The sequence below is a fragment of the Cnephaeus nilssonii genome (assembly GCF_951640355.1).
Source record: "Cnephaeus nilssonii genome assembly, contig: SCAFFOLD_173, whole genome shotgun sequence".
NCBI classification, from domain to species: domain Eukaryota; kingdom Metazoa; phylum Chordata; class Mammalia; order Chiroptera; family Vespertilionidae; genus Cnephaeus; species Cnephaeus nilssonii.
In genome coordinates, this window is record NW_027645553.1 from 1 (window position 1) to 13,639 (window position 13,639).

The following is a 13,639-nucleotide window of genomic DNA, read 5'->3' on the forward strand; positions in this document are numbered from 1 at the left end:
CCCCCTCCCCCCTCGCCACAGGATTCCAGGGATCCAGGCCTGGAGCTTCGGGGAGACCCTGAGCACCCTGAGGCGCCCACACCCGCCCTGCCGCCCCTCCCGCCTGAGCCAGCCACCAACAGACCCCCAGGCGCCCCGTCCCCTGCCCCAGAGAGGCCCCGGAGCCGCTCAGCTCAGGGCGGCGTGGGGGAGGGGGCCTCCTCAGGGGCGCCAGGGCAGGGACCGGAACGCCCTCCTCGTCGCCCGTGCCCCTGAGCGCGCGTCCCCGTCACGGGCCTCTCCCACGGTCCCTGAGCTCTGCCCGCCGCCGGGTCTCGGAAGTGGCCCGTGGGGACGGCGACCGTCGGAGGCGCGGGGAGGGAAGCGTTCCTTCGCCGAGTGGCTCCGTCTAAAGGGGGGGCAGCGTGGGGCTGGGTCGGGGTCGCCGTCTCTCCCCGCCCCCCAACTGCCCAGCTTCCCCCGGGGGTGACACGGCCAGGCCACGGCCCTGCCCGGAGCTCGGGGTTTGGGGGCATCTCCGGGTTCCAGGAGGGTTCCGTCCGGACCGGCCTCTGCGGAGGTCGGGGCTGTGCCGGGCCCGCGTCCAAAGCCGACAGAAGAACAAAAGGAACCGGTGAGGCCGCCCCGCCGCCCGGCCCGCTTCCTGGCCGTTTGGGTTTGGCGGGCCCGTTTGGCTCGGCGTTCCTGAGTTCCGTGGTCTCCCCGCGGGGTCACGGGGGTCACGGCGAGAGCCAGCCGGCGGCGGGACGGCGGCGCCGGGACCCGTGGTCTAAACACGCGGCTTCTGCTCGCTGCCTTGCGCCTCTGCGTGCCTCAGTTTCCCCACCCCTAAAGAAGGCTTTGGAGGGGAGCGCCCCCCGCCTTGGCTTCCGGGGCGGCGTTTTCTTGGGGAAAGCGGGGGGCTGGGGGGGGGGCCCCCCCGAGGGGCGAGCAGATGAAAGTTGACACGTACGGTCTCTGCCTCGGGTGTCCCCGCGAGTGCAGTGGCCACGGGCCCTCGAGGCACACACATCGGACCCCCCCACCCCGCCCCCAACCCCCCGTGGCTCCTGCTGACCACAGCACGTGGCGTGGCCGGGGCACGCCGGCTGACCCGGCTCAGACCACGGCCGCTTGCCAGCTGTGTGGCCCTGTGCAGCCTCCTGACCTCTCTGTGCTGCCTCCTCCCCGTCCGTGGGGGTGGGGGATGGCACCTGCGCCGGCACCCAGGCCACGTGGCCGTGGTGGTGATCGTGGCCGTGTTTCCTCTGGGGAGCGCCCTCCTTTGCTCCCCCCCAAGCCCCCCCCCCCCGCTTCCTGTTCCTCCCTGACCTCTTCTAACCCTACCCCCCTGCCCCCTGCCCCGGGCCACACCAGCCTTCTCTCTGCTCCTGCATCGTCCCGACTCCCTCCGGCCTCAGGGCCTTTGCACGCGCCGTGCCGCCGCCTGGGGGCCTCCCCTGCACCCGCACAGCTCAGGGTGCTGTCCGGGGCCCACGTCGCGGCTGGGGCACCGCTGTAGGGACACCTCACCTTGTCACTGCCATCCGTGCTGGCCTGTGCGTGCGTGTGCATGCGTGTGCGTGTGTGTGTGTGTGTGTGTGTGTGTGTGTGTGACCCCGCCCTCTGGGCCCGTCGCCGCGGTGACCCCTGTTCAGAATTCCCACGGGAGGGTCCTGTGCTTTTCCTGAGCTTGCAGCGGGGACAGAAATATAAAGGCAGAGCGAACCCCTGGCTCTGTCACCGGGAGACCGGAGGGCGGGCAGGGCCGGGGCCGGGGCCGGGGCAGCGGCTCAGGCTCACCAGCCCCCGGGGGGCGGGTCCCGCTGGGAGGAAACGGGTTAAAGAGGGGAATGCGGCCGGGCCCGCGCTCCCCACCAGCGAGCAAGCGGGGCTGCCGAAGAGGCCTGCTGCCGAGCTATAAAAAGGCCTCCCGGTGTCTCAGCTCCTGAGTGGCGGCTGGCAGCCCGCCAGGGTTGCCATGGCGATGAGGAATTATTACTTACTGCCAAGGCTGGGGAAAAAAGGCTCTTACTTTTGGCTCCCCGACAGGAGGAGTGGACTTATGTAATTCCCCGTGTTTACGGGCCCGAGTGGCGGGAGGCAGGCGGGAGCGCCCGGGCCTGACCTCGTGGGCGGCCCGCTGCGGGGCGGGCGGGCGGTCCCCGGTGGCCGGCGGGCCCCGTCTCGGGGGGCATCGCGGGGACCTGGGGGGGCGGCCTGGCTGCCGCCGGGCCTCGGGGCCTCCCCGTCCCGGGGCGCCCGTAGTCTCGCGGGAAGGCGCGGCTGGAGGGCCGCCCCCCGGTCTGGCCTGCGGGGAGGATGGTTTGACATTGGACGCGGGGTGTCTCCTGGCGGCCGGCGGGGCAGGCGTGGACTCGGCCGACCCTCCGCTGGCGCGCTCCCCTCGCCTTTCTTCCCCCCTCTCTCTCCGTTCTGTGGGAGAGTTCCTTCAAGTTGTGTTTGGAACTGACGCGAGGGAACGGCTGGTCATGTGCTCGGTAAGAGAAGTTTCCGGGCTCTGGGGTGGGCAGGGACACCGCCAGGCCCGCGGGGGGCTGGGCCCTGGGCCGGGGGCACCCTCGGGGAGGCCGGTGGCTCGGGCGGGAGTCCGGTTCTGCCCGATGAGGTGGCCCAGGACCGGGCCGCGTGGACCCGGTGCCGCCGGTGGATGGGACAATGGCCCGGCCTGGGACCGGGCTGGTGGATCGGACAATGGGCCAGCCGCCGTATCACCGGGAGGGGCCGTAGCCCCGGAAAAGGCGCGAGGGGCCGGGTGGCCGGGCGGGGGGGGGGGGGGGGGGGGGCCAGCGCCTCTTGGCGGCTGTCCATCGAGGGAGGGGACGCAGGGGTGGGACCGGGCGGCTTCCCCGGGGCCACAGGCGGTGCCGAGGGTCTGGGTGGTCCCGTCTGCTCGTTGGCACGGGCCCCAGAGGTGGCCTGGGGCTCGGGGGTGCCGCCGGGGAGGGGGCCGGGTGCAGGCCGCGCTGCGGCGTCCCCGGGCCCGGCTCCCACCACGGTGGCGCTTGGCGGGGTGCCCGTGTCTGGTTTGAAATCAGCGGCACCGGCCCGGGCTTGCCCAGGGCCCTGGCAGCGGCCGCGGAACAAACACTGGAAAGTTGGAAGGGCCCGAGCTCACAGGGGCCTTCAGCGGCGGGCGGCGGGGGAGGGAGCGGCGTGTCCTGAGGTCTGGGCGCGCCCGGGCCGGTGGGGGGCTGGTGGGGGGCAGCGCGTGGGGGCTCCAGCCGGGGCCCCGGAGGGTCTGCGTCCCACACGGCACTGCTGGCTGGCTTGCCACCGTCCGGGTTCGGATCCCGCCTCTACCCCTCTTTCCAGACCAGGTGGCCTCCCCTCACCCGCGGGGCCTCGGTGTCCTGTCTGTGCGGTGGGGTCAGGAAGGGTGTCACGCAGGCGTGGGGTGACGTAAGAGGACCTGCGGGCTCACATCCCAGCCAAACGCTTCCTGCCCGTGTGACCTGGGACAGGTCGCTTCCCTCCGCCTCAGTTTTCCCACCCGACAAATGGGCGCGCCGCCTGTCTCCACCCCACGGATGGGTGTGTGGCGAATGGGGGCTAATTCACGTCCCACCCGCCCCTGACAGGCGCGAACGGCCCTGGGCGGGTCAGAGGACGTCCCGGGACCTCTCGGAGCCTCCGTTCTGTCACCCATGCAGTGTGAGCCGCCGAAGGTTTGCCCGGGGAAACCCAGGCCAGTCTGTGGGGCCCTGCTCGGTTGGGGTCTGTGGTTGCCTGAAGGTGTGCACACGGGCTTGGGTTTGAGTTAGATATTTGAAAAATATGTATATTTATTGATTTTAGAGAGGAAGGGATAGAGAGAGAGAGAGAGAGAGAGAGAGAGAGAAACATCCATAATGAATCATTGACGGGCTGCCTCCTGCACGCCCCCCACTGGAGATGGAGCCCACAACCTGGGCCTGTGCCCTTGACCGGCATCAAACCCTTTAGTCTGTAGGCCGACGCTCTATCCACTGAGCCACACAGCCAGGGCTCTGTTCTCTACTTAAATCTCCAGCGATTTTTCTTTTTTTCCTTGTTGAGAGGCCCCCCCCCCCCCATTTTGTAGATGTGGGAACCCCAGCCCCGAGAGTTAGAGGGGCCTGGGTCCCTAGATTCTGTCTGCGTTTGGTCCTGGGCCACGGTCCCCGGGGCTCCCCCAGCACAGGCCTGCTCTGTCCTGTCTCCCACCACACCTGAGCCCGGCACCCCGATCCTGTCCGCGTGGCCGGGCCGGGCCGGTGCTCTCCCGGGGGGTGGCGGCGGGTGCGGTTGTCAGTGACACCGGATGCTGGGCCGGCGGCCGGCTCGGAGCCTCTTCCTCGGCCCAGCAGGTGCGTGCGGCGTTCCCCTCACGACCGGGCGCCCACGCCCGCCGCTTGCTGTCTGAGGGTCCTTACCCTTTACCTGGGGGCCCGGGGAAGGCTGTGCCCCCCCCCCCCCCGTGAGTGCCCCTTGCTGTCCCCAAGTCCTCCTCCCTGGACTCGCCCCTCCCACCGGTCACAAACGGGACCCTCAGGATGGACCTTCTGTGGACCGTGGCGGCCACTCTGCCCGGAGGTGAAAGTGCACAGAGCTGGCCCGGCCGGCGTGGATCGGTGGCTGCGCGTCGCCCCGGTCGGTGCCCGGTTCGATTCCCGGTCGGGGCACGTGCCTGGATTGCGGGCTCGATCCCCGGTGGGGGGCGTGCAGGAGGCAGCTAGCTGATCAAGGATGCTCTCTCATCACGGATGTTTCATCTCTCTCTCCCTCTTCCTTCTTCTCTCTCTAAAATCAATAAAAACATTTTTTTTTTAAAAAAAGCGCATGGACATCCTGGCCGGTGTGGCTCCGTGGATAGAGTGTCAGCCCGTTGAACCGAAGGGTCCCGGGTTCGATTCCGGCCAAGGGCACGTACCTTGGTTGCATTTGGTCCTGGGCCACGGTCCCCGGGGCTCCCCCAGGGCCCTGGTCGGAGTGCGTGCAGGAGGCAACCCATCGATGATGTGTCTCTCTCACATCGATGTTTCTCTCTCTCTCCCTCTCCCTTCCGCTTTCTCTAGAAATCAATGGAAAAATATCCTCCGGTGAGGATTAAATAAGTAACAACAAAAAAGTAAATAAATAAGAAGTGCTGAGCTGAGCACACACACACACACATGCACACACATGCGCACACACACATACACATACGCACGCACGCACACACACATACATACATGCACACTGTATGTAAACTGGTGAGGTCTGAATAAACGTTGGTTTCCTGGTGACGCGGTTGACGTTGACCCGTGTGTAGTTCTGTAGGGACGGTCCCGTTGGGGGGAAGCTGGCTGCAGGGCACACGGGATCTCCGTGTTATTTTGAGCAGCTCCATGTGAGCCTGCAGTGATGCAATAGAGAGACTAAGCCCGGGCAGGCCCGGCTGCCCTGGGTTCGAGTGCACACTCGCCCCTTGCTGGCTGTGTGAACGAGAGCCAGTGGCTTCGCCCCGCCAAGCCTCAGTTTCCTCATCTGTGAAATGGGGATAAGTGTGGAGTCCCTGGTTGGGTTCATGGGAGGGTGAAATGAGTCGATGCGTGCGGAGCGCGGGGAGAAGGGCGGCGCGTGCTGAGCCGTGTTCTTGTCCCCGTGATGGGACCGCCGTGGTGTGCCCGGCGCGGCCTCATTTCATCCGCCTCAGCCACGGGGAGGGAGGGCGCTCATGGTCCCCACTGCTCGGGGCGGTTCTGGGCTGGGCGACCGGGCCTTCCTGAGCCTCGGTTCCCTCCTTTGCTCCCCGCTGTAGGCCAGGGAAGGAGTCAGGACAGGAGGCGGGGCTCAGGGCCTGTGAGAACCAGGCAGCCTCGACCTCCGACCTCCCTATGGGCTCCCCGCCGGGGTCGGCAGCCCCCACGTGGGACTTGGGCCCGGTGCTGTCTGTGGGCTCACGGGCCCTCCTGTCTGAGCTCTGCCTCCTCGCCCTGCCCCCTGGGTTCCAGGTTTCCCTGCTGCCCCTGGGTGGGTCCTGGTCCCCCTCGGACCCCTGCCCTTGGCGGGGCGGCGAGCAGGCCCTTCGGGGCGCGACTCGCTCGTTCTGGGGGAGCCGGGTGCCGTGGGTGTGCCGGGTGATGCTCAGCGCTGTGAGCCGACGACGACTCCCTTCCCTGCTCTGGCTCCAGGCCTCCCCGGGGCAGGGGCTCCGCTTGGAGGAGGCGGGACTGGAACCCTGGTCCAGGCGGGGGTGGTCTCTGGGAATCCGGCTCCGCCCCTGGCCCAGGCCCAGGCCCAGAGCGCCCCATTCGGTCCAGACCCGAGGCCGGAGACGCCTGCTCTCCTCTGGAAGGCGGCGAGGACTTCTCCGCGGGGCTCTGAGCTGGGAGGTGGGGGCGGGTGGCGGGTACCCCTTCCTCCCGACGGGCATTTGCATGACAACGAGCCCTTTGTCGGGGTGCAGCCTCCTTCCCAGGCTAATCACCTCATTCCCGGCCTGTGAGGTCATAATGGGCCTTTCTGGCAGGCTGGGCAGCTGTGTGGGCTGCAGGCAGGGCTGGTGATACCCTGGGGGAGAGGATACCCTGGGGGGAGGATGCCCTGGGGGAGAGGATACCCTGGGGGAGAGGATACCCTGGGGGAGAGGATGCCCTGGGGGAGAGGATGCCCTGGGGGAGAGGATACCCTGGGGGGGAGGATACCCTGGGGGAGAGGATACCCTGGGGGGGAGAGGATGCCCTGGGGGAGAGGATGCCCTGGGGGAGAGGATACCCTGGGGGGGAGGATACCCTGGGGGAGAGGATACCCTGGGGGAGAGGATGCCCTGGGGGAGAGGATGCCCTGGGGGAGAGGATACCCTGGGGGAGGGGATGCCCTGGGGGAGAGGATGCCCTGGGGGAGAGGATACCCTGGGGGGGAGGATACCCTGGAGGAGAGGATACCCTGGGGGGAGGATACCCTGGGGGGGAGAGGATACCCTGGAGGAGAGGATACCCTGGAGGAGAGGATACCCTGGGGGGAGGATACCCTGGGGGGGAGAGGATACCCTGGAGGAGAGGATACCCTGGTGGGGAGGGGATACCCTGGGGGGAGGATACCCTGGGGGGGAGAGGATGCCCTGGGGGAGAGGATACCCTGGGGGAGGGGATACCCTGGGGGAGAGGATACCCTGGAGGAGAGGATACCCTGGGGGGAGGATACCCTGGGGGGGAGAGGATACCCTGGAGGAGAGGATACCCTGGTGGGGAGGGGATACCCTGGGGGGAGGATACCCTGGGGGGGAGAGGATGCCCTGGGGGAGAGGATACCCTGGGGGAGGGGATACCCTGGGGGAGAGGATACCCTGGAGGAGAGGATACCCTGGTTGAAAGGCGGCGTTGACCAGGGCCCAAGGCCCCCTCCACCCCTGAGGGCGGGATTCGCGAGACTCAGACGCGCCCAGCCCCTGCGCAAACCCCTTCCCGCCTCCCGGGGGCTGGGAGGTGGGGTGAGTCTGCCACCAGCCCTCGCCCTGCGCTGTGGGGTGAGTCCCCGGCTTCCTGCAGAGCCCGGCGGCGTGGCAGGCCCGCTCCGAGACGGCGTTCAACCCCCGGCCCGTCTCCGCGCCTCTGTCCCCTCCTCGGCTTCGTGGAGGTTCTGCCGGGGCCTCGCCCGGTGTCGGGGGGCGTGGGGGGGGCGGGGGGCTGGCGGGGCGCCATGCCAGGAAAGGCCGTGGCCGGGATAGGGGCTGGATGGTGGCCCCCAAAACACATCTGCCCCTGTTGGTACCTGGCTCCCTCCTGTCGCCTGCGTGGAGACAGGGTCTTTGCAGATGCAGCTTGAGGCGAGGTCACCCTGACTTCGGGTGGGCCCTGACTTCGGGGGCCGGTGACCTTACACGAGACAGAGCGAAGACGCCCGAAGGGCCGGTCCCCGGAAGACGGGCAGAGCGGACGTGCCGAGTGCCGTGGCCGGAGCCGGAGGAGGCGGGAGGCACCCTCCCCGGAGCCTTGGGAGGGAGGGAGGGAGCGGCCCAGCAGCGCCTGGATTTCCGACTCCAGGCCGGTTCTGTCGGCTGCACCTGGTGCTGCTGGGCCGGACCCGGGAGGCGGGGTCCGCGTCCCGCGGAGGCGTCCCGCGGAGGCGTCCTGGGCAGCAGGCTCTCCTGGGGCAGCCCCGGTAGGGGAGCCACCACAGCAACACAGGCCCAGCTGGGCGCGGCTGGCCAGCAAACCAGGGAGGCCTCCCTGGAGGAGGCGTGTGGCATATTTACTCATTAAAGTTTTTTAAAAAAAATGGTCACCTGAGGATATTTTTTTCCATTGATCTTTGTTTTATTTTATTTATTTACTTACTTATTTATTATTATTTTTTATTATTTTTATTTACTTTTTTAAACACTGTCTAAGTCTCTATAACGGCTTGTCTCATAGAGGAGAGCACCGGAATAGGTTAGACTTTGTTGCTATAGCAAGCTCAAATTCATTTTGTTTTTTAAAATATATTTTTGTTGGTTTCAGAGAGGGAGGGAGGGAGGAAGAGAGAGAGAGAGAGAAACATCAATGAGAGAATCATTGATTGATTGGCTGCCTCCTGCACGCCCCCTACTGGGCATGGAGCCCGCAACCCGGGCCTGTGTCCTTGACCAGAATCGAACCCGGGACCCTTCCGTTTGCAGGCCGACGCTCTCTCCACTGAGCCACACCAGCCAGGGCCCATTGATCTTTAGAGAGAGAGTGGGAGGGCGGGAGAGAGAGAGAGACACGTTTATGTGAGAGACACAGTCCCTGGTTGCCTTCTGCACACCCCGTCCAGGACTGAGGTGGCTCAGGGCACAGCGGCGTGTGGCTGCCGCAGCCCGCTTGCCCCATGGGTCAGAGGGCAGCCGGGTTGGAGGGCGCCGGGTCGGAGGGCAGCGGGTTGGAGGGCAGCCGGGTCGGAGGGCGCTGGGTCGGAGGGTAGCCGGGTTGGAGGGCGCTGGGTCGGAGGGCGCCGGGTCGCAGGGCAGCCGGGTCGGAGGGCAGCCGGGTCGGAGGGCAGCCGGGTCGGGGTCCTGCCCAGGCCCCTCTTGTCGGGCCAGTGTGTGTCCCGCTGGGGTGGGCGGTGCCACGGAGGATCCCCGGGGCCAGTGGGCCCCACTCCGGCCACTGCTGCCTGCTGCCGCCTCTCCAAGGCTGTGGCCTCCGGGGAACATTCCCGCCTGGCCCGGCCCCCCTCAGCGTCCTGCTCCCCCAGGCTTCGCGGTCCTCCCTGTGGCCGCCCGCTGACCACACGTCGGGCGCCGCCGGTCACAGCGGAGCCGCGGGCTGTGTCGTCTGGGCGGTTGGGTTGGGTTTATATCCGTGTTTTTAACATAAAAAGTGCTGCCCTGGCCGGTGTGGCTCGGTGGATAGAGCGCCGGCCTGTGGACTGAAATGTCCCGGGTTCGATTCCGGTCAGGGCACAGGCCTGGGTTGCTGGCTCGATCCCCAGTGTGGGGCGTGCAGGAGGCAGCCGATCCATGATTCTCTCTCATCATGGATGTTTCTCTCTCTCTCCCTCTCCCTTCCGCTCTGGAATTAAAAAAGAAAGAAAGATGCATATATTAAAATAAAAAGTGCGAATCCAGAGACGACTTCCCGTCGGTCTTTCTTCTCCCGAAGGAATTGGATGTGGGGTCCCCTGAGCAGCAGTCGCCTGCTTCCTGTGCCCATCACACACCCGCCCCCACTGGCCCCTCCTCGGGGCCCGGACTGACCCCGGTGGGGTCATCGTGTCTACAGCCCCCCCTCCCTCCTTCTGCCCTGGGACCGGGTTCATCTTGGCCCCCCCGGTCCCCCAAATGGATAATCACCCCCCGGGAGAGGCTTACCTTCCCTGGTGCCAGCCCTGGGCACCTCGGCCACGTCCCTGTCCGACTCCTGGCTGCAAGGGCTGAGGGTCTTGGGGTTCGTGCCTGCCCCATCATCAGACAGTGACCAGAGACGCCCTGGGGTACTGAGCCCTTCGGGACCCACATTCCAGCCCTGGACCCAGCGGCTCAGAGAGGGCCCCCCCCCCCCCCCCGGGCCTCTCGGGAAACAGGCCAGGCCTGTGGGAGGTGGGCCCGCGCTCCGGTCTGTTGGTTTGCGGGGGGCCGGGGAGGGGGATGGCGTGGGAGGGCCGGTGTCGGTCGGGTGGGTGGGCGCCAGCCGGCGATGCCGCAGCGGGCGGCCCTGTTCCTACCAGCAGAAACATTTGTCCTTGTTCACGTGTGGTGGGGACGCCCCCCTGAGAGCTGCCCTGGGATTTTTGGGGCGACCCCAGACATTCCTCGGAAGGCTGTTCTCCGGGCCTGCGTGCGTGGGGGCGGGGCGGGGCCGGCATTTCCGGCAGCTGCACAGCTGTGGACACGGTGGCCAGATGTTGGTGCAGGGAGGTCTGCGGCGGCCTGGGGCCGGCCCCCCTCCCTCCGGGGTCTCCGCGGGAGGCGGGAGGGATGGGTGGAGGCTGCAGACGGGCAGGCGGGGAGAGGGGGCGGCTTAGGGCCTGGCCTGGAGCCGCAGGGTCCGGGGGCCGCGAGAAGGGGCAGAGATGGTCAGATCTGCCTCTCCCTGCCGCCTGGCCGCCCGGGGTGGAGGGGGCCGTAAGGGCCCGAGGTGTGTGAGAGGCGGGCCAGGGGCGAACGAGGCCTGGACTGGGAGGGGCTGCCGAGTGCTGGTCCCCCCCGCCCCCCGAGTGGCATCCTGGGCAACAGGCTCTCCTGGGGCAGCCCTGGTGGAGGAAGCACCACAGCAACACAGGCCCCGCGGGGTGCTGTTGTCCAGCAAACCTGGGAGGCCTGCCTGGAGGAGGCGTGCGGCACATTTTTTTATTTATTTAGTAAACAAATTAAAAAAAAATTTCTCACCTGAGGATACTCTTTTTTTCCATTGATCTTTAGAGAGAGAGAGAGAGAGAGAGAGAGAGAGAGAGATATTGATGTGAGAGAGACACATCCACTGGTAGCCTCCTGCATGCACCTAGACCCGTGGTCGGCAAACCGCGGCTCGCGAGCCACATGCGGCTCTTTGGCCCCTTGAGTGTGGCTCTTCCATAAAATACCACGGCCTGGGCGAGTCTGTGTTGAAGAAGTGGCGTTAGAAGAAGCTTAAGTTTAAAAAATGTGGCTCTCCAAAGAAATTCCCATCGTTGTACCGTTGATATTTGGCTCTGTGGACTCATGAGTTTGCCGACCACTGACCTAGACCGGGGGCCGGAGATCGAACCCGAGACCCTTCGGTCCGAGGGCCGACACTCTTAACCGCTGAGCAGAACGGCCAGGGCCGGTGTATTTCGTTTTATTATGATTCTGTAAATTGTGGCCACACACACTGAACCAGAGTCGCCGTCAGGGCCTGCTTTGAGGGCCCAGCTCAGTGGTCTGTGCTCCATCCCCGCCGTCGTCGCCAGAACGTCTTCCTCTTGCAAACCTGAGACTCGGTCCCTGTGAAACGCCCTCCCCCGTCCCCACCCCCGGAGCCTCCCTCCCACTGTGACCCTGACCCCTCGGGGGGTCCTCGTGGGAGTGGGACCCCAGGGTGTTCGTCCTTTGCGTCTGGCTGCTTTCACTCAGTGGGACCTCAGAGCCGCGAGCTGGGGCCCTTTCCTCCTGGGGGTGGTTCCCTGCCGTCCAGGCAGCGGAGCGGACGGGCCCGAGACCCCAGCCCGTCAGCCTTTACAAACGCAGCGTCCGGGGCCGGGGACGCGGTCACGGCCGCCTGAGCCGGCACTGAGCCGGCCCCTGAGCTCCCAGCCCCGGGGCGGGGGTGAGCTGTTTGCCAGGCCTCACAGCCGGTGCCCGCGTCCCACCCGCCACCACCTGACTCCGGCTTCTTCTCCGGGTCCCCTGTCCTCCGTCCGCAGAGAAAACCGCCCCGAGGGGGGCCCGGCTGGGGGAGCTGGGCTCGTGGGAAGCACGTTCCTGCCGGGGCGCCCGGGGAGGAAGCCAGGGGAGGTGCTTGTGGGGCGCCCGGGGGTCCGTGCGGAACCCTGTGTGGGGAGGCGGCTCACGGCTGCGGTTTCTCTCTCCTTCTCTTCCTTTTACCGTGACGTGGGGGGCAGACGTGGAGGAGGAAGTGATCTCGAGCAGATCCCGTGGCGGGGCAGCCGGGCCCGGCCGCCTTGGCCGCCGTCCAGCGGACACAAATGCACCGATTAAAGGGAGACCGACGGGCCGCCCCGGGGCTCCCGGCAGCCACTTCCCCTTCCCGGCCCGGAGCCTCGCCGTGGTTCCTGACCAGGCCTGGCCGCCGCGGGCCGTGTGATCTCGGGCACGTGCGTTCCCCTCCGAGCCTGGGTTCCCCGATCTGTTGGAGGGACATTGGAGCCCCCTCCTTCCCCCTGTGCGGGGCCCGTGGCTGAGGAGCCTGGGGGGGCGCGGGGCAGAATAGGGTGGTGGTCATCCCGGGGCAGAGGCTGCAGTCATGTGGCCGCAATTTAGGGGCCACCGGGGCCCGCAGGAGCCGGAAGAGGGCGCGGGGCCCTGCTGACACCTTGATGTTGGGGTCCTGGCCTCCAGAACGGGGAGAATAAACCTCTCAGACCCCCAGTTCGTGCGTGTGAACGGCAGCCCGAGGAGACGGGCGCACCTACTGTGCGTGTGTACGGCAGCCCGCGGAGACGGGCGCACCTACTGTGCGTGTGTACGGCAGCCCGAGGAAACGGGCGCACCTACTGTGCGCGTGTATGGCAGCCCGCGGGAACGGGCGCACCTACTGTGCGCCAGGTGCCAGGCCCCTCGTGGGGGAGCCAGCGGTCCATCGAAACGAACGTGGTCTCCCCTGGCCCTGGCCGCAGGCTCCCCCGCGTCCGTGGGTCTCTGGCCTGTGCCGGGCTGGCCGTGGGTGGGGGTGCGGGAGACGTGTCCCCGCCGTGGGGCTGTGGCTTCTCCGAGGACCCGGCGGGCTCCGTCCCGCTGGGCGCTCGCTCCGTGGGGGCTTCGCTCCCGCCTGGCAGCGATTTTGAGTTCTGAGGCTCCCCCCCTGCCGCGGTTCGAAGGTCAGTTCCAAGGTCGATGCCGTCAGCTCCAAGGGCATGGGGCGCAGGCAGCTCACCTTTCACCTTCCCGGCGAGCGGGTCGGGGTCGGGTTGGGGCTGCAGGCTCCGGGCACGGTTCAGCAGTCCCGTCACCTCCACGAGCGAGGTGCCCTCTGCCCCGGCACCCCCCCCCCTTCAGCTCGGCCTCCTGCTGCTGCTGGGCACCCTCCTCTCCCGCCCAGTGGGGTGCCCCGCGGAGCGTGCCTGTTCCTGGTTCCTCCAGCAGGAGGCGCGAGAGACGCGCAGGCCTCGCCCCCGGGGGAGCAGGAAGCTGCTTGGCCAGGCCCGGGTCATGTGACCGATTGTGGAGCCGGGAGGAGAGATGGTTAGGGTGGGAGTGGGGTGCAGTCAGGGCCCCTGGGGTGGGGGGCGCTCTCCACCTTCCCTCCCAGTGTCCGCCCGCATTAGCCCTCCCGGGGGCAGGTCACCCCCTGAGGACGGTGGTGTGTGTGGGGGGGCGGGGCCCAGAGGGACATCCCTGTGGGAAGCTGGGGTGCGGCCTGTCCACCCGGTCACGTGACCGCAAGCCCGGCCCTCCCCATCGCATGGCACACCCGGTGCGGGGGTCCCCGGGCCATCTTGATTTTCCTGGGCTCTGGGTGGGGGAGCCGGTGTGGGGTGGGGGGCCCTGAGGGACACCCTTTTTCTGGGCGGCTGCGTGTGGAGGAGGCCTGGGCGT

The 13,639-nt window shown here is 67.4% G+C and overlaps 1 protein-coding gene across 2 annotated transcripts in view; it reads left to right on the plus strand.

Moving 5' to 3' along the window:
- Nucleotides 1–1,752: 1,752 nt before the first annotated feature.
- The window catches only part of LOC307096577 (nuclear receptor corepressor 2-like), a 29,507-nt gene continuing 17,620 nt past the window's right edge, over nucleotides 1,753–13,639 (plus strand). The window contains exon 1 of one of the 2 annotated variants that reach the window (XM_079800876.1): nucleotides 1,753–2,480. The gene's annotated coding sequence lies outside the window, so the exon portion shown is untranslated. The remainder of the gene's footprint in view (nucleotides 2,481–13,639) is intronic. The other variant, XM_079800877.1, reaches the window with a different exon arrangement.